The following is a 24,671-nucleotide window of genomic DNA, read 5'->3' on the forward strand; positions in this document are numbered from 1 at the left end:
TTTGCAATAAGAGCTATGACAAATCTAGACAGTGTATTAAAAAAAGAGAGACATTGCTTTGCCAACAAAGGTCTGTACAATCAAAGTTATGGTTTTTCCAGTAGTCATGTATGGGCATGAGAGTTGGACCATAAAGAAAGCTGAACACTGAAGAACTGATGCTTTCTAACTGTGGTACTGGCGGAGACTCTTGAGAGATCCCTGGACAGCAAGAAGTTCAAAACAGTCAATCCTAAAGGAAATCAAATCCTGAATATTCATTGGAAGGACATGTGCTGAAGCTGAACTTCCAATACTTTGGCTACCTGATGCGAAGAACTAACTCATAGGAAAAAACCCTGATGCTGGGAAAGATTGAAGGTGGGAGGAGAAGGGGGGAAGAAAGGATGAGATGGTTGGATGGCATTATCAACTTAATGGACATGAATTTGAGCAAATTCTAGGAGATAGTGAAGACAGGGAAGCCTGGTGTGCTACAGTCCATGGGGTAGCAAGGAATCAAACACGACTGAGTGATTGAGCAACAGCAAGATCTTTTTTTGTGGAGTTTTCTGTGTATTTTTGCCACCTCTTCTTAATATCTTCTGCTTCTATTAGATCCTTACTCTTTCTATCCTTTATCTTACCCATCCTTGCATGAAATGTTCCCTTAGTATCTCCAGTTACCTTGAAGATATCCTAGTCTTTCCCATTCCATTATTTTCCTCTTGTTTCTTTGCATTGTTCATTTAAGAAGGCCTTATTATTTCTCCTTGCTACTCTCTGGCACTTTGCGTTTAGTTCGGTATATCTTTCCCTTTCTCCCTTTTCTTTCACTTCTCTTCCTTGCCCAACTATTTGTAAAGCCTCCTCAGACAGTCACTTTGTCTTTGAATTTCTTTTACATTGGGATGGGTTTGGTCATTGCCTCCTGCAAACTTAATTTGCAATTAATGTTGCAAATCTCTGTACATAGTTCTTCAGGCACTCTGTCTACCAGATCTAATCTTTTGAATCTATTCATCACCTCCTCTGTATAATCATAAGGGATTTGATTTAGTTCATACCCGAATAGCCTAGTGTTTTTCCTTACTTCATTCCAGACATCATACTCCTTGATATTTACTTAGTATTTACTCCTTGTTATTGAAAACTTATGTTCACACAAAAAAGTACACATGGATATATGCAACATATCTTTGTTAATAATTACCAAAACCTGGAAGCATCTGAAATGATCTTAATTAGATAAGCAGATAAGTATCCCAGTCCATGTAGACAATGCCCTATTATTTGGAAATAGAAATAAATGAGTTATCAAGTTGTGAAGAAATATGGAGGAAACTGAAATATACAGATATTACTAAGTGAAAGAAACTCAGTCTGAAAAGCCTTCATATTTATGTTTCCAACCATATGACATTCTGGAAAAGGCAAAACTATGAAGAAAATAGTTAACAGTATTTGCTAGTAGTAGGAGGGAGGGATGGATAGTCAAAGCACAGAGAATATTTAGAATAGTGAAACTACTTTTTGTAGTACTACAGTGTAGACACAAGAAAAATACATTTGTCCAACCCCATGGAATGTATAACACAATGGGTGGGCCCTCATATAAACTCCAGCCCATCAACCATAATACATACCCCATCCTGGGTTGGGGTGTTGGTGAAGGAGGCTATGAGTGTGTGGGGGCAAGGAGTGTATGGCAACTTAGTATTTGTCCTGTTATTGCTGTGAGCATAAAACTTCCCTAAATATAAAGTCTATTAAGAAAATGAGTGTGTTTAAAATTCCCTTGGGAATCTAGGGATTCTGATTCAGTTGGCCTCGATAAGTTTAGATCTTTATGTTTTAAACAAGCACTTGGTTAATTCTGGTGAAGGATTTCTGGCAAGCGCACATTGAGTAAAGCTGATTTTAAAGCCTTTAAAAAGGTATCTGTAACTGAATTTATTATATATTTAACAGTACTTGCTCTTATGATGTTGTAAGTGTGAAGATTTTAATTAATTATTAGAAGACTTGTGACCAGGGAGGAAAACTAAATCAGTCACATTATGTAATTTTTTTTTAACATGTACATTTTATTTTCAGGAGGATGATATCTATTATATGTCAAGAAATGGGGCAGTTTTCAGTAGTATAATTAAATATTTTTTCATTAAAGTACATTCAAGCTTATAGTTGTGAATAAAGTATTCATCAATTAGCTCTCTTGTGGTAAATGCAGCTATTCACTTGGTCTCATCAGCAAAATCGCTGCCACTGAGGTTTTTCTGTAATAATTTCAATTAATTTTTTTAACTTTTAAAACTAGACCAAGAATAACTAACTGATATCTCTTAAGTATGATTCCTCTTCAGTGATATGGAGCTCTTAAAAAAACAAGTAATCTTTATTCTACAAGTGGAAATAAAGGAAAGAAATTTGCTTCCTCCACTTATGAAATTCCGGAAGCTGAAATATGCTTAGTCTTCGTGGATCTAATATTAGTTAGAATGCTAGAGTATAGTGGGAAGCATCACAGAGTTTCATTTTTGATGGTTTGGAGAATTCCAGTTATACTCCTTTACCTTGTTATAACCATTTGTGTACAAATATCACTACTATGTATATTTCATTATTTAAAATCCTGATTTATTTCATAGATCAGGGCATAATCCTGGGCATTTGACATTGTTCTGGTGTTCAAGTTTTTAAAGGCAGCATTGTAGTTGGAAAAATAGTGTACTTGAATAAATTACATTACTGCTAAAATTACAGTTCTATTATCTATTAATGGCTAAGTAATTTCCTCACTGAACCTTAATTTCACTACCTGAAAAACAGAGTTGGTAATAATTTCTTGTCAGGATTATTAAGAATTATGGTGGCTCAGATGATAAAGCGTCTGCCTGCGATGTGGGAGACCCAGGTTTGTCCCCCAAGTTGGGAAGATCCCCTAGAGAAGGAAATGGCAGCCTACTCTAGTCCTCTTGCCTGGAAAATTCCATGGACGGAGGAGCCTGATAGGCTACAGTCCATGGGGTGGCAAAGAGTCGGACATGACTGAGCGACTTCACTTTCTTTTCTTTCTATAGAAGTAATATACATAATCTGTAACCATAATAAATATACATAGCATTTATTTTATTTACATTAATATTTATATCATCATCCTAAAACACAATAACAAAACAAGGCCATTAAAAGTTATTGTAACTTTGAAAACAATAAAGAATTCAAAAATAAATGTTATCACAGAATGTTCTATGAAATAAGTAAATTGATAATTTTATATTTTCAATATGAATAGCATTGTATGACCTTATAATTTTAGTATCAATATGCATATATAAAGGTGCTATACATTTGTGACTTTTAAAACTATATGGTTTTCTTTGACTCAGTGGCATAATACTATTTGTTTCATTTATGATACATGATATAAAATGCTTATTAGTAGCAAATGTCAAATTTGACAGCTCCTGGTATACACTGTGTATTTCATGCAGTAAAATATTGACAGGTGTAAAAATGATATAATTGTTTGCAAATAACTTATAGATGGCTTGGATCAGTCAACATTCAGATAAATGTCATCACAAGGAAATATGATAATTACTAAACTCAGTGAATTTAGATTTATTATAATAATGGGGTGAATATTTATATTTTATTCTTTAAATGCTGTCATCACCAATTAATTCACAATTTGTTAAGAAAATTATGATCTATATCTTCACTAGGTCAAGAGATAAAACTCTATTAACATGATTAAAAAATAAGTGAAAATAAAAGTTTGGCTATAAAAAGGAACTGGCCAATATGGTAGAGCATGTTGATAGCTTATGGTGAACGATGTTGGATTCATGAACAACGTTGGATTTGTGATCTCCGAACAAGAAGATTTAGCTTTGGGACCAGGGATGAGGCTTGATCACTCAAGACTTTTTGTGTAGCAGAATTTTATTAAAGTGAAAAGGTACAGAGAAAGCTTCCAGCATAGACATCAGAAGGTGGACAGAAAGCGCCCCCCTTGCTAGTTTTAGCAAGGGAATTATACACTTTTTTAGTTAGTAGTAGTGTTAGTCGCTCAGTCGTGTTCGACTCTTTGTGACCCCGTGGACTGTGGCCCGCCAGGCTCCTCTGTCCATGAGATTCTCCAGGCAAGAATACTGCACTGGATTGCCATTCCCTTCTCCAGAAGATCTTTCTTACCCAGGGATTGAATTGCATTACAGAGCTGCAGGGAAGATCCACTTTTTTAGTTGGTTATTACAATAAATCAAAAGAATGTCTCAAAGTTGTAAAGATCTTACTAGACCCACTCGTATAATATACATTCTAAGATAACAGGATTCATCAGAAGGTTTTCAAGAAGGAGAAACTGTTCTCAAGCAGGATACATTGTTGTTATATAATCCATAGTACAGTGTTTAAAATGAGTTGTTTGTTGTGTAATCATCAGTTCCAAGCTTAAAGAAAAAAAACATTTTATGTGACTAAGACTAGGAATGTAGAGAAAAAAGATGTTTGTCTTTTCTGCCTCCTTGAGAATTCCAGACCCCTTTCTCCTCCTCCAGCACCCTGGACTTCTTATCAACCTGCCTAGGAATTGATTCTCTCAATGTGTTGTAGAAAATATAATGTTACCAAGTGTTGAATAATAATACACATCCTTCTACATTAAGTATAGTTCAGGGAGACTTTAATTTAAAAAATAACAGTTTAGTCTATGCTTAAAGATCTCAGACAGTGTTATTCTAATGCATCAGCTCTTGGTAATCTTTTTTTTTAAGTTTTACTTATTTATTTTATTTCTTGGCTGTGGTGGGTCTTCGTTGCTGCACCTGTGCTGTGTTAGTTGTGATGTGAGGGCTTCTCACTGTGGTGGTTTCTCTTGAGGAGCATAGGCTCTAGGGCATGTAAGCTTCAGTAGATGCAGTGCGTGTGCTCAGTAGTTGCAGCTAGCGAGTCCAGAGCACAGGCTCAGTAGTTGTAATGCATGGACTTAGTTACTCCATGGCATGTGCCATCTTCCTGGATCAGGTATTGAACTGGTTTCCCTTGCATTGCATTGCGAGGTGGATTCTTAACCATGGGGCCACCAGGGAGTATAATATTTTTAGAAGCTGAAGTTCGATGAACATAGACAAGGGCAAAGATTCTAAAATGCTTATCATTCATTTAGTTTTTCTGTAATTAATTAATAATTAATACTTAAGTACTGCTTGCTCTATGCTTTTATTTTACACCATTTTTAAGAGTTGGAAAAAAAATTCAAGTTCTCTTTCAGTGGGAATAAATTTAACAAATGTGGCAGCAAAGAGGTGCACTGCTTGCTTGCTTCTTACATCAAGTGAAAAATACCTGCCATTAAGGCATAAAAGTGTAATTAGCTGAGAGACTCCATCTGTTAGTGCCTTTAGGAGTTTTTTCCTTTCCTGCTTTCGTGCTGAGGTCACACTCTCTCCAGGAAGCCCCACCCAATCAATGACTGAACATGCTGGGAGTCCTCAGGCCTGGTCATTCCTGTCCAACCCAGGACTCCCCTAAAGGACAATCTGCTCCACATCTTTTTTCCAGTTTACCTGGGACTATGGTAGTGCTGCACCATGGACTGAGCTTTTCTCTTCCCAGTCCTGCTTTCAGCCCCCTGCCCGCCCCAGCTTTCCCTTTCACAGGTGTCAGGTCGCATGGCAATCTGAATGCTTCCATTCACTAATCATCTTTCCCCTACTCTGGTTTATCTTTCATTAGTTATAGCTTTAATCTCAAAAAAAAAAAACAAAAAAACAAACAAACAAAAAAAAAAAACCCTTACCTTCCTAACTTCTCAGTGTCAGTTGTGATGTAACATATCTTAATAAAATGAAACTTACTTTATATAATTAATTTTTGGTCTTTAATACATGTAGCAAACTTTAGTCACATATTCTAAAGAGATCATAAGATTAGAGAAAATGTCCCAGTTAATTGATGGAAAAATTCTTATCCCTTTTTTATTGTTGTACTTTTGGTATATAGACAAAGAAAGTGTTTTAGCCCATTTTGGCTGCTATAAGGAACTAACATAAAGTGATTGGTTTATGTTAGTTTATGTTCTATAAACAGTAGAAATTTATTTCTCACAGCCAAGATCAAAGTGCCTGTTCAGTCTTGCAAGAGCCCATATCCTGGTTCACCAACAGCAGTTATTTTCACTGTGTCCTCACAATGAGGGTGGAAGGGACAAGGGAGTTCTCTCTCTGGGGTGCCTTTAGTGTGTTCAATTGCTCAGTCGTGTCCAACCCTTTGGACTTGAGCCTGCCAAGCTCCTCTGACTATGAGATTTTTCAGGCAAAAATACTAGAGTAGATTGCCATTTCCTCCTCCAGGGGATCTTCCTGACCCAGGGAATGAACCCAGGTCTTCTGTGTCTCCTGCCTTGCAGGCAGATTCTTTACCCACTGAGCCATCAGTGAAGCCTTTTATAAAGATACTGATCTCATTCATGTAGGCTCTGTGTTCATGACCTAATCACCTCCCAAAGACTTTAGAATTATGGCTTCTCACATTTCTTTTCAACATCTAACATCATCTATAAACAATATTATTTTTATATGTAATGGTTTAGTCACTAAGTCGTGTCTGACTCCTTATGACTCCATGGACTATAGCACACCAGGCTTCTCTGTTCTTCGCTGTCTCTCAGAGTTTGCTCAAACTCATGTCCATTGATTTCAGTGGTGCCATCCAACCATCTCATCCTCTGCTGTAACCTTCTTGCCCTCAGTCTTTCCCAGCATCAAGGTCTTTCCAATGAGTAGGCTCTTCCCATTGGGTGACCAAAGTATTAGAGGTTCAACTTCAGCATCAGTTCTTCCAATGAATATTCAGGGTTGATTTCCTTTAGGATTGACTGCTTTGATCTTGCTGGCCAAGGGATTCTCAAGAGTCTTCTGCAGCACCACAATTCAACAGCATCAATTCTTCAGTACTCAGCCTTCTATATTTAAATTTTTCATAATAAATTTCTAGGAAAATTTAGTATAGTTCTCATTTAAAATTATATTTGTATAGAAAAAAAGAAAGTATTAATAATGAACACTTTAGGCTATTAATGTACTCACAATTTTCACAGAATTTGAATAATTTAGACTTCCAGTAACTTATTAGAAGACATTACATTTCATTATTTTCATTGGATAATTTAGATTAATTTTTTTTGTTAATTTAGTTATATGATGATTGAATTTCTGCTTTATATAATGGGATACAAAAACAATAGCATTGTTCCAAATAAACCCAACAAACCCCTAAAAGTGATGATTTCAATTGGTTAAAGTGTTTTGTAATTTAGTGAACAAGTTATGGAACTGTTGATCTCATCTGACCTCCTAAAACTCTGTTTCAAGTTGGCAATGTCTGTCATTGCTAATTACTGTTTTGTAGCTTGAAAGCAATAATTTAAAAGTTGGTTCTTTGATTTAAGGACAAAAAATACAAAGACCTCTGTTACTGATTCCAGAAAGACAGACTTTAACTTGAACCTGGAAAGAAATATTTGGGTATTTTAGATCTGGTAGACAGAATGCCTGAAGAACTATGGGCGAAGTTTTGTAACTTTGTGCAGGACAGTGACCAAAACCATCCCAAAGAAAAAGAAATACGAGAAAGCAAAATGATTGTCTGAGGAGGCTTTACAAACAGATGAGGGAATAATAGAAGAGAAGTGAGGGAAAAGGGAAAGATATCAAACTGAATGCAGAATTCCAGAGAACTGAAAGGAGATATAAAGTCACCTTAAATGAACAATGTAAAGGAACAGAGGAAAACAACTGAATGGGAAATACAGTAGAATGGGAAAACAATAGAATGGGAAGGGAGTCTACAGATCTATTCAAGAAAATTAGAGATACCAAGGGAAAATTTCATGTAAGGATGAGCATAATAAAGAACAGAAATGGTAAGGACCTAACAGAAGCAGAAGAGATTAAGAAGAGGTGGCAAGAATACACAGAAGGACTATACAAAAATTATCTTAATGACCCAGATAAACAAAATGGTGCGATCACTCACCTGGAATCAGACATCCTGGAGTGTGAGGTCAAGAGGGCCTTAGGAAGCATTACTACGAACAGAGCTAGTGGAGGTGACGCAATTCCAGCTGAGCTGTTTAAAATCCTAAAAGAAGATGCTGTTAAAGTGTTACACTCAATATGTCAGAAAAGGTCAGTTTTCATTCCAATCCCAAAGAAGAGCAATGTGAAAGAATGTTCAAACTACCATACAATTATGCTCATTTCACATGTCAGTAGAGTTATGCTCAAAATTCTCCAAGCTAGGCTTCAACAGTATGTGAACTAAGAACTTCCAGATGTACAATCCGGGTTTAGCAAAACCAGAGGAACCAGAGATCAAATTGGCAACATTTGTTGGAGCGTAGAGAAAGCAAGAGAATTCCAGGAAAATATCTACTTCTGCTTCATTGATAATGCTAAAGCCTTTGACTGTGTGGATCACAACAAACTGGAAAATTCTTAAAGTGATGGGAGTATCAGACCACCTTACCTTTCTCCTGTGAAACCTGTGTGCATGTTAAGAAGCAGCAATTTAAATCAGACATGGAAAAACTGACTGGTTCCAAATCGGGGAAGGTGTATGATAAGGTTAGATATTGTCACCCTGCTTATTTAACTTCTATCAGAGTACATCATGCTAAGTGCTGGGCTGGCTGAATCACAGACTGGAGTCAAGATTGACACTGGGAAAGATTGAAGGCAAGAGGAGAAGGAGGTGTCAGAGGAATAAATGGTTAGATGGCATCACTGACTCATTGGACATGAATCTGAGCAAACTCCAGGAGATGGTTAAGGACAGGGGAGCCTGGCATGCTGCAGTCCATGGTGTTGCAAAGAGTTAGACATGACTTAGTGACTGAACAACAGCAACATTTTACACTTATTCTTTTTTTTTTCAAAACATTGTTCAGAATTTGAAATGCTGTTTTCCCCACCTTTCCTTTTTTAAAAGAGAAATTATTTTCCCATTTTAAAAACTAACCAAGGTGACAAATAATAAAAAAGGGAAAAAGGTGAAAATTCCATATTTCTACTCCTGAGAAATGTGTTCTGGCAACTTTATCTTACTATTTCCTACAAGAATTGACCTATGATAGTTTCTGAAGTCTACACCTTTGGCATCACAAGGTAAGAAGTTAAAATATAAACTGATTAACCTTATTATAAAAATGACAGTGTCCCTAAAAAAAAAAAAAACAGTTTGTTAGGCTAAAAAATGTCATTTACTGAAAACATTTTTCACATATATTCAGGATTTAACATATGCCTGCAAAACCCAACACCCCCCACCCCGTACTTTGTACAGTATTTAGTTCAGATCAGTCACTCAGTCGTGTCTGACTCTTTGCAACCCCATGAATCACAGCAGGCGAGGCCTCCCTGTCCATCACCAACTCCCAGAGTTCACCCAAACCCATGTCCATTGAGTCGGTGATGCCATCCAGCCATCTTATCCTCTGTCATCCCCTTCTCCTCTTACCCCCAATCCCTCCCACCATCAGGGTCATTTCCAATGAGTCAACTCTTCTCATGAGGTGGCCAAAGTATTGGAGTTTCAGCTTCAGCTTCAGTTCTTTCAATGAACACCCAGGACTGATCTCCTTTAGAATGGACTGGTTGGATCTCCTTGCAGTCCAAGGGACTCTCAAGAGTCTTCTCCAACACCACAGTTCAAAAGCATCAATTCTTCGGTGCTCAGCTTTCTTCACAGTCCAACTCTCACATCCATACAGGACCACTGGAAAAACCATAGCCTTGACTAGACAGATCTTTGTTGGCAAAGTAATGTCACTGCTTTTGAATATGCTATCTAGGTTGGTCATAACATTCCTTCCAAGGAGTAAGCGTCTTTTAATTTCATGGCTACAATCACCATCTGCAGTGATTTTGGAGCCCCCCAAAATAAAGTCGGACACTGTTTCCACTGTTTCCCCAACTATTTCCCATGAAGTGATGGACCAGATGCCATGATCTTCATTTTCTGAATGTTGAGCTTTAAGCCAACCTTTTCACTCTCCACTTTCACTTTCATCAAGAGGCTTTTTTGTTCCTCTTCACTTTCTGCCATAAGGATGGTGTCATCTGTGTATCTGAGGTTATTGATATTTCTCCCAGCAATCTTGATTCCAGCTTGTGATTCTTCCAACCCAGTGTTTCTCATGATGTACTCTGCATAGAAGTTAAATAAGCAGGGTAACAATACACAGCCTTGATGTACTCCTTTTCCTATTTGGAACCAGTCTGTTGTTCCATGTCCAGTTCTAACTGTTGCTTCCTGATCTGCATATAGGTTTTTTAAGAGGCAGGTCAGGTGGTCTGGTATTCCCGAACCATCAATATTTTATGTTTTGGAATGAATTATTCTTGAAACTGCCTAAATCTGGTATATAAAATGATGAGTAAAATAGATTATCAAATAAAATTTCAAGTTATATTATTTACTGATATTTTTCCAGTCAGAACTCTTTAGCATCAGATACTTTTCTAGAAAATATTTTAGCTGTGCAATGATTAGTTTCAGTGATTCTTCTGTAGCAGATGCTTTCTGTGTACATGAGCCATCAGTTCAGTTCAATTCAGTCGCTAAGTCATGTCTGACTCTTTGTGACCCCATGGCCTGCAGCACGCCAGGACTCCCTGTCCATCACCAACTTCTGGAGTTTACCCAAACTCATGTCCTTTGAGTTGGTGATGCCATCCAACCATCTTATTCTTTGTTGTCCGCTTCTGCTCCTACCCCCAATCCCTCCCAGCATCAGAGTCTTTTCCAATGAGTCAACTCTTCGCATGAGGTGGCCAAAGTATTGGAGTTTCAGCTTCAGCATCAGTCCTTCCAATGAACACCCAACATGATCTCCTTTAGGATGGACTGGTTGGATCTCCTTGCAATCCAAGGAACTCTCAAGAGTCTTCTCCAACACCACAGTTCAAAAGCATCAATTGTTTGGCACTCAGCTTTATTTATAGTTCAACTCTCATATCCATACATGACTACTGGAAAAACCATAGCTTTGACCAAACAGACCTTTGTTGGTAAAGTAATGTCTCCGCTTTTTAATATGCTGTCTAGGTTTGTCATAACTTTCCTTCCAAGGAGTAAGCATTGTTAAATTTCATGGCTGCAATCACCATCTTCATTGATTTTGGAGCCCTCCAAAAATAAAATCTGCCACTATTTCCACTGTTTCCCCATTGATTTGCCATGAAGTTATGGGACCAGATGCCATGATCTTAGTTTTCTGAATATTGAGTTTTAAGGCAACTTTTGCACTCTCTTCTTTCACTTTCATCTAGTGGCTCTTTATTTCTTTTTCACTTTCTGCCATAAGGGTGGTGTCATCTGCATGTCTGAGGTTATTGATGTTTCTCCCAGCAACCTTGATAAAGACCTGCGTACTTGCAGGTCAGTTCCACAAGTCTGTCCTCACGCAATTCCTTGAATTTCATGGTGGTCTCTACTCAAAAAAATTTGCTCCTCTCAGCCACTCACTGCCAATAAAACCACCTGATAATATCCCAGATTTTGTGTATTCATTACCCTAGACCTGTATCTCTTCATACAAAAGAAACACACACACACACACACACACACACACACACAATTGTACTGTTCTAATCAAAGGAATGTTTCCTCATCACTGTCCTAAAGGCTAACACTGATTTGGGCTGCAGTATCATACAAGGCCTTGCATAAAATAATAACCGTTTCTGAAACAGACCCTATTTTGTTCTCTCTTTCATCAGCCTGTCACATTAGGTGTGAGGCCGTAAATATGAGCTGTGAGAAAGGCAATGTTGCACAGAAGATAAGTGAATGGGGATTCTGAACCACCTTTTGTGAAACATTTAGTGTGACCTGTGGATCTGTCCAGGCCTCATATATCATTTTCATGGAACAATACATTGCTACTGCATTCCCCTGACCTTAAGGCTTGATTGTTCTTACAATACCAAGCTTCTGATGGACAATTCTAATTACATAGTCACTTATTTCCTGTATTCAGGCATTTAGTCTCTGCTAGGTGTGAGTGTCATGCCAGAGCTTCTTTTCAGATGATGAGTAATTTTCAGTCACAGAAAACATGGCATTCCTCCGAACCCAGAACTCTCCTCTGAGGCTTCCTAGGAATCCAATATATTTGATTCAATGGCTATCTTTAATACCACTGCATTTAACAGTTCATATAACCCAAATGACAAGGCAGTTTAACCAAAGCTTGGAAAGAGTCTATTCTCTTTTGTTTCTTTCTCAAACCTGGCAACTTTGTGAATCTTTGGGCAATGTGTCAAAGAAATATCCCCAAATGTTTTGTATATGTTATTTCCTAAATCTAAAAAAAAAAAAAAAAAAAAAGCCTATTTAAGTGTTCTGCCATATTTTTTAGTATTGTTCTTTATTTATATCTTTTCAGAATATCTTGTTATACCCTAAATTTTAACTCTAAGTCATACACTGATGTGCATTATGCCTTTAAAATAAATAGGGTTTATCTGGAGGGGGAGGAGCCAAGATGGCAGAGGAGTAGGACAGGGAGAACACTTTCTCCCCCACAAATTCATCAAAAGAACATTTAAACGCCGAGTAAATTCCACAAAACAACTTCTGAAGGCTGGCAGAGGACATCAGGCACCCAGAAAAGCAAACCAAGTCTTCGAAAGGAGGTAGGAAAAAATATAAAAGACAAAAAAAGAGACAAAAGAGGGAGGGACGGGGTTCCGTCCCGGGAAGGGAGTCCCATCCCGGGAAAGGAGTCTTAAAAAGAGAGAAGTTTCCAAACACCAGGAAACCTTCTCACTGCCGAATCTGTGCCGAGCTTTGGAAGCACAGAGGGCAGCATAACAGGGAGGAAAAACAATTAAAACCCACAGATTGTGAGCCCTACGGTAACTCCCCCCAGCGGAAAAGCAGCTCAGATGCCTGCATCCGCCATTAGCAAGTGGGGGCTGGGCAGGGATGCGCGGCGCGGGCTGCATCGCTTAGGGTGAGGACCTGACCTGAATACCCTGAGCACTATCTGAGTGAAATAATTTGGGCTAGTAAACCAGACTGTGGGATATCTACCACACGAAAAGCCAGCCCTAACCTAAAACACTGCCAGGCCTGTGCACGGAACAAAGGACTGAAGAGAGATAGCCGGCTGCAGACCTTCCCCCTCTGGTGACAGGCAGCCAAAACCGGAAGGGGGCAATCGCAGCCCCAGAGAGACATTATCTATAAAACTATAAGCAGGCTTCTTTGCTAACTAAAACTTCTTGGGGGTCTGGACGGTCAACATCTGCCTGAGAAGGTGCGCCGGTTGCACACCTAGATAAATGAGCAGCGGGGAGGCGATAAGTCGCAGCAATCGCACTCGCCAAACACCTCATCACCTGAGCTGCTCGGACCTGGGAAGGGCACAAAATGCAGGCCCAACCGAGTCTGCGCCTCTGAGGACTACCAGAGTGCCTGAACCTGAGCGGCTTGGACCCGGGAGGTACAGGCAGCCCAGGGCTGGCCACGGATGGTTCCCAGCGGAGCAACCTAGAGTCTGAGAAGTGTGGGCAGGGAGGCTACATGCGCCGTGAGCGGGGGCAGACCCAGTGTGGCTGAGGCACTGCGAGCACACGCCAGTGTTATTTGCAGCATCCCTCCCTCCCTCCCAACAGCGCAACTGAACAAGTGAGCCTAAAAAAAAAAAAAAAGTATCCTCCACCATCCCCTTTGTGTCTGGGTGGAAACCAGACACTGAAGAGACCAGCAAACAGAAGAAGCTATAACAGAGGGAACCGCCTTGGAAGCTACAGGCAATTGATTAAAACCCTGTGGTTACTACTGACTACATAGGAAGGGGCCTATAGATCTTGAGAAATATAAGTCGAACCAAGGAACTAACCAAAAATGAACTGAACCCACAATACTCACAACAAAACCAGAGAAAGTCCTAGGTATATTTTTGCTATGTTTACGATCATTCTTTCTTTCTTTTTTTTAAATTAAAAAAAAAATTTAAGTCCTCTATTATTCCTTTAATTTTCACTTTTATAACCTATTACTTTGCAAAAAAAAAAAGGCCCTTTTTTGTTTACAGCAAACTTCATATATATATATATATATATTTATAACTTTTTGACCTTTTTTTTTCTTCTTCTTCTTCTTTTCTTTAACATTGTATTTTTGAAATTCCAAACTCTACTTTAGATTTTTAATTTTAGCTTTTTGGTATTTGTTATCAATTTTGTACCTATAGTTTTTTTTTATAATTTCTGTGACTTTTTTTTTTTTTTTCTGTTTCTCTTCTTCTTTTATATAACATTGCATATCTGAAATTCCAAACTCTACTCTAGATTTTTAACTTTTGCTTTTTGGTATTAGTCATCAATTTTGTACCTATATTCTCTTTATAATTTTCACGACCTTGTTTGTTTTTGTTTGTTCACTTTTTTTTTCTTTCTTTTCCTTCTTTAACATCGTATTTTTGAAATTCCAAACTCTACTCTAGATTTTTAATTTTTGCTTTTATATATTTGTTACCAAATTTGTACCTTTAAGAACCCAATCTTCAGTACCCATTTTTCACTAGGGAGCGAGATTACTGGCTTGACTGCTCTCTCTCGCTTTGGACTCTCCTTTCTCTCCACCAGGTCGCCTGTGTCTCCTACCTAACCCCTCTCTACTCTACCCAACTCTGTGAATTTCTGTGTGTTCCAGACGAGGAGAACACTTAGGGAACTGATTACCGGCTGACTCTGTCTCCCTCCTTTTCATTCCCACCTTTTATCCTTCTGGCCACCTCTGTCTCATTCCTCCTTCTTCTTTCCTCTGTATAACTCCGTGAACATTTCTGAGTGGTCCAGTTGTGGAGTGCACATAAGGAAGTGATTACTGGCTAGCCCACTCTCTCCTCTATTGATTCCACCTCATCTCATTCAGGTCACCTCTAAATCCCTCCTCCCTCTTCTCTTCTCCATGTAACGCTGTGAACCTCTCTGGGTGACCCTCACGGTAGAGAAACTTTTCATCTTTAATGTAGATGTTTTATCAATGGTGCTGTATAGAAGGAGAAGTTTTGAAACTACTGTAAAAATAAGACCAATAACTGGAAGCAAGAGGCTTAAGTCCAAACCCTGACTCCAGGGAACTCCTGACTCCAAGGAACATTAATTGACAGGAGCTCATCAAACACCTCCATACCTACACTGAAACCAAGCACCACACAAGGGCCAACAAGTTCCAGGGCAAGACATACCAAGCAAATTCTCCAGCAACAAAGGAACACAGCACTGAGCTCCAAGATGCAGGCTGCCCAAAGTCACCCCAAAGCCATAGACATCTCATAACTCATTACTGGACGCTTCATTGCACTCCAGAGAGAAGAAATCCAGCTCCACCCACCAGAACACCGACACAAGCTTCCCTAACCAGGAAACCTTGACAAACCACCTGTACAAACCCACACACAGCGAGGAAACGCCACAATAAAGAGAACTCCACAAACTGCCAGAATACAGAAAGGACACCCCAAAATCAACAATTTAAACAAGATGAAGAGACAGAGGAATACCCAGCAGATAAGGGAACAGGATAAATGCCCACCAAACCAAACAAAAGAGGAAGAGACAGGGAATCTACCTGATAAAGAATTCCGAATAATGATAGTGAAATTGATCCAAAATCTTGAAATCAATATGGAATCACAGATAAATAGCCAGGAGACAAGGATTGTTAAGATGCAAGAAAGGTTTAACAAGGACCTAGAAGAGATAAAAAAGAGTCAATATACAATGAATAATGCAATAAATGAAATTAAAAACACTCTGGAGGCAACAAATAGTAGAATAACAGAGGAAGAAGATAGGATTAGTGAATTAGAAGATAGAATGGTAGAAATAAATGAATCAGAGAGGATAAAAGAAAAACGAATTAAAAGAAATGAGGACAATCTCAGAGACCTCCAGGACAATATTAAATGCTACAACATTCGAATCATAGGGGTCCCAGAAGAAGAAGACAAAAAGAAAGACCATGTGAAAATACTTGAAGAGATAATAGTTGAAAACTTCCCTAAAATGGGGAAGGAAATAATCACCCAAGTCCAAGAAACCCAGAGAGTCCCAAACAGGATAAACCCAAGGTGAAACACCCCAAGACACATATTAATCAAATTAACAAAGATCAAACACAAAGAACAAATATTAAAAGCAGAAAGGGAAAAACAACAAATAACACACAAGGGAATTCCCATAAGGATAACAGCTGATCTTTCAATAGAAACTCTTCAAGCCAGGAGGGAATGGCAAGACATACTTAAAATGATGAAAGAAAATAACCTACAGCCCAGATTATTGTGCCCAGCAAGGATCTCATTCAAATATGAAGGAAAAATCAAAAGCTTTTCAGACAAGCAAAAGCTGAGAGAATTCTGCACCACCAAACCAGCTCTCCAACAAATACTAAAGGATATTCTCTAGATAGGAAACACAAAAACGGTGTATAAATTCGAACACAAAACAATAAAGTAAATGGCAATGGGATCATACTTATCAGTAATTACCTTAAACATAAATTAGTTGAATGCCCCAACCAAAAGACAAACACTGGCTGAATGGATACAAAAACAAGACCCCTACATATGTTGTCTACAAGAGACCCACCTCAAAACAGGGGACACATACAGACTGAAAGTGAAGGGCTGGAAAAAGATTTTGCATGCAAATAGGGAAAGCAGGAGTAGCAATACTCATATCAGATAAAATAGACTTTAAAACAAAGGCCGTGAAAAGAGACAAGGTCACTACATAATGATCAAAGGATCAATCCAAGAAGAAGATATAACAATTATAAATATATATGCACCCAACACGGGAGCACCACAATATGTAAGACAAATGCTAACAAGTATGAAAGGAGAAATTAACAATAACACAATATTAGTGGGAGACTTTAATACCCCACTCATACCTATGGATAGATCAACTAAACAGAAAATTAACAAGGAAACACAAACTTTAAACTATACAATAGACCAGTTAGACCTAATTGATAGCTATAGGACATTTCATCCCAAAACAATGAATTTCACCTTTTTCTCAAGAGCACGTGGAACCTTCTCCAGGATAGATCACATCCTGGGCCATAAAGCTAGCCTTGGTGAATTCAGAAAAATAAAAATCATTCCAAGCATCTTTTCTGACCACAATGCAGTAAGATTAGATCTCAATTACAGGAGAAAAACTATTAAAAATTCCAACATATGGAGGCTGAACAACACGCTGCTGAATAACCAACAAATCACAGAAGAAATCAAAAAAGAAATCAAAATTTGCATAGAAACGAATGAAAATGAAAACACAACAACCCAAAACCTGTGGGACACGGTAAAAGCAGTCCTAAGGGGAAAGTTCATAGCAATACAGGCACACCTCAAGAAACAAGAAAAAAGTCAAATAAATAACCTAACTCTACACCTAAAGCAACTAGAAAAGGAAGAAATGAAGAACCCCAGGGTTAGTAGAAGGAAAGAAATCTTAAAAATTAGGGCAGAAATAAATGCAAAAGAAACAAAAGAGACCATAGCAAAAATCAACAAAGCCAAAAGCTGGTTCTTTGAAAGGATAAATAAAACTGACAAACCATTAGCCAGACTCATCAAGAAACAAAGGGAGAAAAATCAAATCAATAAAATTAGAAATGAAAATGGAGAGATCACAACAGACAACACAGAAATACAAAGGATCATAAGAGACTACTATCAACAATTATATGCCAATAAAATGGACAACGTGGAAGAAATGGACAAATTCTTAGAAAAGTACAACTTTCCAAAACTGGGCCAGGAAGAAATAAAAAATCTTAGCAGACCCAACACAAGCACGGAAATTGAAACTGTAATAAAAAATCTTCCAGCAAACAAAAGCCCAGGTCCAGACGGCTTCACAGCTGAATTCTACCAAAAATTTAGAGAGGAGCTAACACCTATCCTGCTCAAACTCTTCCAGAAAATTGCAGAAGAAGGTAAACTTCCAAACTCATTCTATGAGGCCACCATCACCCTAATACCAAAACCTGACAAAGATCCCACAAAAAAAGCAAACTACAGGCCAATATCACTGATGAACATAGATGCAAAAATCCTTAACAAAATTCTAGCAATCAGAATCCAACAACACATTAAAAAGATCATACACCATGACCAAGTGGGCTTTATCCCAGGGATACAAGGATTCTTCAATATCCGCAAATCAATCAACGTAATACACCACATTAACAAATTGAAAAATAAAAACCATATGATTATCTCAATAGATGCAGAGAAAGCCTTTGACAAAATTCAACATTCATTTATGATAAAAACTCTCCAGAAAGCAGGAATAGAAGGAACATACCTCAACATAATAAAAGCTATATATGACAAACCCACAGCAAACATTATCCTCAATGGTGAAAAATTGAAAGCATTTCCTCTAAAGTCAGGAACAAGACAAGGGTGCCCACTTTCACCATTACTATTCAACATAATTTTGGAAGTTTTGGCCACAGCAATCAGAGCAGAAAAAGAAATAAAAGGAATCCAAATTGGAAAAGGAGAAGTAAAGCTCTCACTGTTTGCAGATGACATGATCCTCTACATAGAAAACCCTAAAGACTCCACCAGAAAATTACTAGAACTAATCAATGATTATAGTAAATTTGCAGGATAAAATCAACACACAGAAATCCCTTGCATTCCTATACACTAATAATGAGAAAACAGAGAAATTAAGGAAACAATTTCATTCACCATTGCAACGGAAAGAGTAAAATACTTAGGAATATATCTACCTAAAGAAACTAAAGACCTATATATAGAAAACTATAAAACACTGGTGAAAGAAATCAAAGAGGACACTAATAGATGGAGAAATACACCGTGTTCATGGATTGGAAGGATCAATATAGTGAAAATGAGTATACTACCCAAAGCAATATATAGATTCAATGCAATCCCTATCAAGCTACCAACAGTTTTCTTCACAGAGCTAGAACAAATAATTTCACAATTTGTATAGAAATACAAAAAACCTCGAATAGCCAAAGCGATCTTGAGAAAGAATGGAACCGGAGGAATCAACCTACCTGACTTCAGGCTCTACTACAAAGCCACAGTTGTCAAGACAGTATGGTACTGGCACAAAGACAGAAATATAGATCAATGGAACAAAATAGAAATCCCAGAGATAAATCCACGCACATATGGACACCTTATCTTTGACAAAGGAGGCAAAAATATACAGTGGATTAAAGACAATCTCTTTAACAAGTGGTGCTGGGAAATCTGGTCAACCACTTGTAAAAGAATGAAACTAGAACACTTTCTATCACCATACACAAAAATAAACTCAAAATGGATTAAAGTTCTCAATGTAAGACCAGAAACTATAAAACTCCTAGAGGAGAACATAGGCAAAACACTCTCTGACATACATCACAGCAGGATCCTCTATGACCCACCTCCCAGAATATTGGAAATAAAAGCAAAAATAAACAAATGGGACCTAATTAAACTTAAAGCTTCTGCACATCAAAGGAAACTATTAGCAAGGTGAAAAGGCAGCCTTCAGAATGGGAGAAAATAATAGCAAATGAAGCAACTGCCAAACAACTAATCTCAAAAATATACAAGCAACTCCTACAGCTCAACTCTAGAAAAATAAATGACCCAATCAAAAAATGGGCCAAAGAACTAAATAGACATTTCTCCAAAGAAGACATACAGATGGCTAACAAACACATGAAAAGATGCTCAACATCACTCATTATCAGAAAATGCAAATCAAAACCACTATGAGGTACCATTTCACGCCAGTCAGAATGGCTGCGATCCAAAAGTCTACAAGCAATAAATGCTGGAGAGGGTGTGGAGAAAAAGGAACCGTCTTACACCGTTGGTGGGAATGCAAACTAGTACAGCCACTATGGAGAACAGTGTGGAGATTCCTTAAAAAACTGAAAATAGAACTGCCTTATGATCCAGCAATCCCACTGCTGGGCATACACACTGAGGAAACCAGAAGGGAAAGAAACACGTGTATCCCAGTGTTCATCGCAGCACTGTTTCTAATAGCCAGGACATGGAAGCAACCTAGATGCCCATCAGCAGATGAATGGATAAGAAAGCTGAGGTACATATACACAATGGAGTACTACTCAGCCATTAAAAAGAATACATTTGAATCAGTTCTAAGGAGGTGGATGAAACTGGAGCCTATTATACAGAGTGAAGTAAGCCAGAAAGAAAAACACCAATACAGTATACTAATGCATATATATGGAATTTAGAAAGATGGTAACAATAACCCTGTGTACGAGACAGCAGAAGAGACACTGATGTATAGAACAGTCTTATGGACTCTGTTGGAAAGGGAGAGGTTGGGAAGATTTGGGAGAATGGCATTGAAACATGTGTAATATCATGTATGAAACGAGTTGCCAGTCCAGGTTCGATGCACGATACTGGATGCTTGGGGCTGGTGCACTGGGACGACCCAGAGGGATGGTATGGGGAGGGAGGAGGAAGGTGGGTTCAGGATGGGGAACACATGTATACCTGTGGCGGATTCATTTTGATATTTGGCAAAACTAATACAATTTTGTAAAGTTTAAAAAGAAAATAAAATTAAAAAAAAATAGGATTTATATATCTCCATCTCACATGCATGTGTTTAACTAGGGCCATGGAAATGCTTGATACTTCCCACTTAAGCAGATCTAAATATCATTATGTCTTCATTGAAGTGGATACCTGAAAATGCTGCAAAATATTAGAAAAATCATACATTCTTGATTCAGGCTATATGTGATAGCCTGAATGTTAATGTAACTCTGTGACAGGTAGAGACTGTGAACTGCTATTCTTCCCAGGTGAGTGTGAGCTACATTTTAAAAGTAATTTTTATTGGAGTATAGTTAATTTACAATATTCTATTAGTTTCTGCCATACAGCAAAGTGATCAGTTACACATATTCATACATCCACTCTTTTTTACATTCTGTCCCTATTGTAGGCCACTACAGACTACTGAGTAGAGTCCCTGTGATGTACAGTCAGTCTTTGGTTACCTGCTTTATTGATAGTATTGTGTACTTGTCAAACCCAATGTCCCAGTTTATCCCTTCCCCTTTCCCCCTTAATCATGTTTGTTTTCTACATCTGTGACTCTATTTGTGTTTTATAAATGAATTCATTTCTACCATTGTTTTTTAGATTCCACATATAAGTGATATCACATATTTATCTTCTCTGACTTACTTCACACAATATGAAAATATCTAGGTCCATTGTTAACTTGCATTATTTCATTATTTTTTATGACTAATATTCCATTGTATATACGTCCCACATCTTGACCTGTACTTAGAATGTGAACTAGTTTTGATCTTTGTGATCAGGATTTAAAAGAACCCTCCATGTCAAGTACAAGAAACTGTGTTGATCTATTCTGGTAAAACACTAAGTTTGATATAGTGGCTGATATTGAGGTTACTACTTGTTCATTTAACATTAGTTCACAGTCATCTGCTGTATTCCATCTGTATGTTTGGATTATATCCTGGACATGCACTGTCACATTGTGGAGATTTCTGAATCCTAGTTTGTTTATACAATAAATGTTATTTGATTTTTTTAGAAGATAATTTTCATAGCTAGGTTTGAACAGGGATCTCTGCTTTTGAGGCAGCAATTTTGCCTCAGTTCAGATATATTTTCCCTTTTAGTCAAGTTGCTTTGAATCTGTTCTGCATATTCATAGTTTATTGATCTGTCAGGATATGGGATAACAGAGATGAAAGATTCCTTTTCCAGCTCTTATCCTTTTAGGATACTCCCATTCTCTTCAGCTCAGTGTGTACTGGCTATAGCTTTCTGATTCTCCAAACCAAGACGTCTATAGGTTTTCGCCTTCACACTCAGGCCATGGTGCTTGCATGCAAACTTCACTTAACCATAGGCTAAAAGTCACAGACTTATTTGGGCAGTTCCCTGTCTCACATCCTACAGGCAAATACCTACTCCTCACCAAAGTCTATCTGCCTTTACTCACTATCTAACATGCTGAGTGGGGCAGATTCTATCTTAGTTCAGATCTTTTGTCTTTATTTGTATCTTTCTGCATATACAGGGTTCTGGAGAGTGAGGAAGATGAAATCCATCAAAAAAAGTAACTAGAAAGAGTTTATACAGCCTCAGTTTTTTCACACTTATTTTTGGAAATACATTCACTGAATGTAGAATTCCAGGTTGACAGTTTATTTCCCCCCAATCTTTTGAAGACAGAGATTTGAATTTCTTTGAAATATGCAAGAAGCCTTAGCTGAATTGATGTAAAGCTCTGGAGCTGAGATGGTCCTTTAGAATCACCCCATTCAAAGCAAACAGCCTGAGTGTCCTTTCTTGTCTAGAATGGCCTTCTGGTAGCCCTTGCAAAATATAGTAGATCTGTACAGTGGAATTCCATACAGAAATAAAAAAGAATATTGTACATGTTATAGTATGGAGGATTAAAGAATAGTACATTAATATAAAGAAGCCCAGAGACAAAACAGCATATATTATATGATTCTATTTTCATAAAATGTTCAAAAAGGCAAATATATAGTAGAGAAAATAGAATAATAGTTGCCTGAAACTTGGTCAGGGAAATAGAGAATGAATATGAAACTTGTTGGGGAGATGGAGATGTTCTAGAATTGGATTGTGGTGAAAATTGCACAACTTGGCAGATTTACAGAAAAAATATTAAATTGGAAAGTTAAATAGATTAATTTTATGGTTTATAAATTACATTTAACAAAGCTGTTAAAATTAAATGAGTTAACATAAACAAAAATTTTTAATGGAAGAATAAAAATGTCCACTACTTCCTGTCCATTATAAAGTGAAAGTGAAGTCACTCAGTCATGTCCATCTCTTTGCGACCTTATGCTATGGACTGTCAGGCTCCTCCTCCCTGTCCATGGGGTTTTCCAGACAAGGGAATGGGTTGCCGTTCCCTTTTCCAGGGGATCTTCCAATCCAGGGATCGAATTCGGGTCTTCTGCATTGCAGGCAGACTCTTTACCCTCTGAGCCAGGGGATCCATTATAAAGCTATTACCAAATTCAGCAAAAAAGCAAGTGCAAGGATGTGAAGAAATAGGAACTCTCCTGCATCTTTTGTGGGAATATAAAATGACTTGGCCAGTACAGAAAACAGGGTGATGGTTACTCAAAAAATTAAAAACAGAATTACCAAATAATCCAGCAATTCCATTTGTAGGTATATACACAGAGAAGGCAATGGCACCCCACTCCAGTACTCTTGCCTGGAAAATCCCATGGACGGAGGAGCCTGGTGGGCTGCAGTCCATGGGGTCGCTAAGAGTCGGACATGACTGAGCGACTTCCCTTTCACTTTTCACTTTCATGCATTGGAGAAGGAAATGGCAACCCACTCCAGTGTTCTTGCCTGGAGAATCCCAGGGATGGGGGAGCCTGGTGGGCTGCCGTCTCTGGGGTCGCAGAGAATCGGACACGACTGAAGTGACTTAGCAGCAGCACAGAGAAGAATTGAAAGCAGGAATTTAAATGAACATTCGTGCAGGAATGTTCATAGCATAATTCACAATAGCAAAGGATGAAAACAACTTTAATGCCCCTCAAATGATGAATGCAAATAATAAACAAAATATGATATACATATACAATGAAATATTCTTCAACCTTAAAAATGTAGATGAACCGTGAAAACATTTTGCTAATGAAGAAAGCCAGACACAAAATGATTGCATGATTCCACTTATATGAAGTACTTAGAATAGTCAGAATTCATAGAGACCAGATGTAAAATAGTGGTTACCAAGCACTGGGGGGACAGATGATTGAGAAACTGTTTTTTTTTTTTTTGTTTTTTTTGTTTTTTTTTAAAACTGGGGAACTATTTTTTGAGAAAATAGTTTGAGAAACTGTTTTTTAGTGAGTACAGAGATTCAGTTTGGGATGATGAAAAAGTCTGCAGTTGGGTAATGATGATGCCTATGTAATAAGCGGATGCACTTAACACCTCCAAAAACAGAAACTGTTAAACCAATAATTTTATTTTATATATATTTTACCACAGTAAAAAATAAATAGCTACAACAGTGGTTCTCAAATGACCATACTGTAGAATGCACAGACCAAGGAAGCTGCACTTTTACCAATTTGCTATTCCTGAAGCAGGTGGTTCTAGAACAAGTATTTTAAGAAATACTGCCCTACAGATACAGGAAGAAAAATACTGCATGGTCGGACTTACACAAGAAGATTCAGATGCTCTCACCACATACACACACACACACACACACACCCCTTGTGGTTATTAGATAAATAAATCCTGGGGATGGAATGGACAGCATGGTGATTATAGCTAATAAAACTGTGTTGTTATGTCTGAAAGTTGTATAGAGAGTAGATCTCAAAACCAAATCAAATCAAACCAATCAAAAGAGACAAAATATAGCACCTACCTTCAAGAGTCCATAATCTAGTGAAGAAACAAACTAACTTTGAATAAATGAAACCAACTATTAGTCTCAAAAAATCCCCCAAAGAGGTAACTATGTGAGATGATGGATATATTATTAGCTTGACTACAGTAACCATTTCACTAT

This window comes from Bubalus kerabau, chromosome 7, assembly GCF_029407905.1.
Source record: "Bubalus kerabau isolate K-KA32 ecotype Philippines breed swamp buffalo chromosome 7, PCC_UOA_SB_1v2, whole genome shotgun sequence".
NCBI lineage: Eukaryota > Metazoa > Chordata > Mammalia > Artiodactyla > Bovidae > Bubalus > Bubalus kerabau.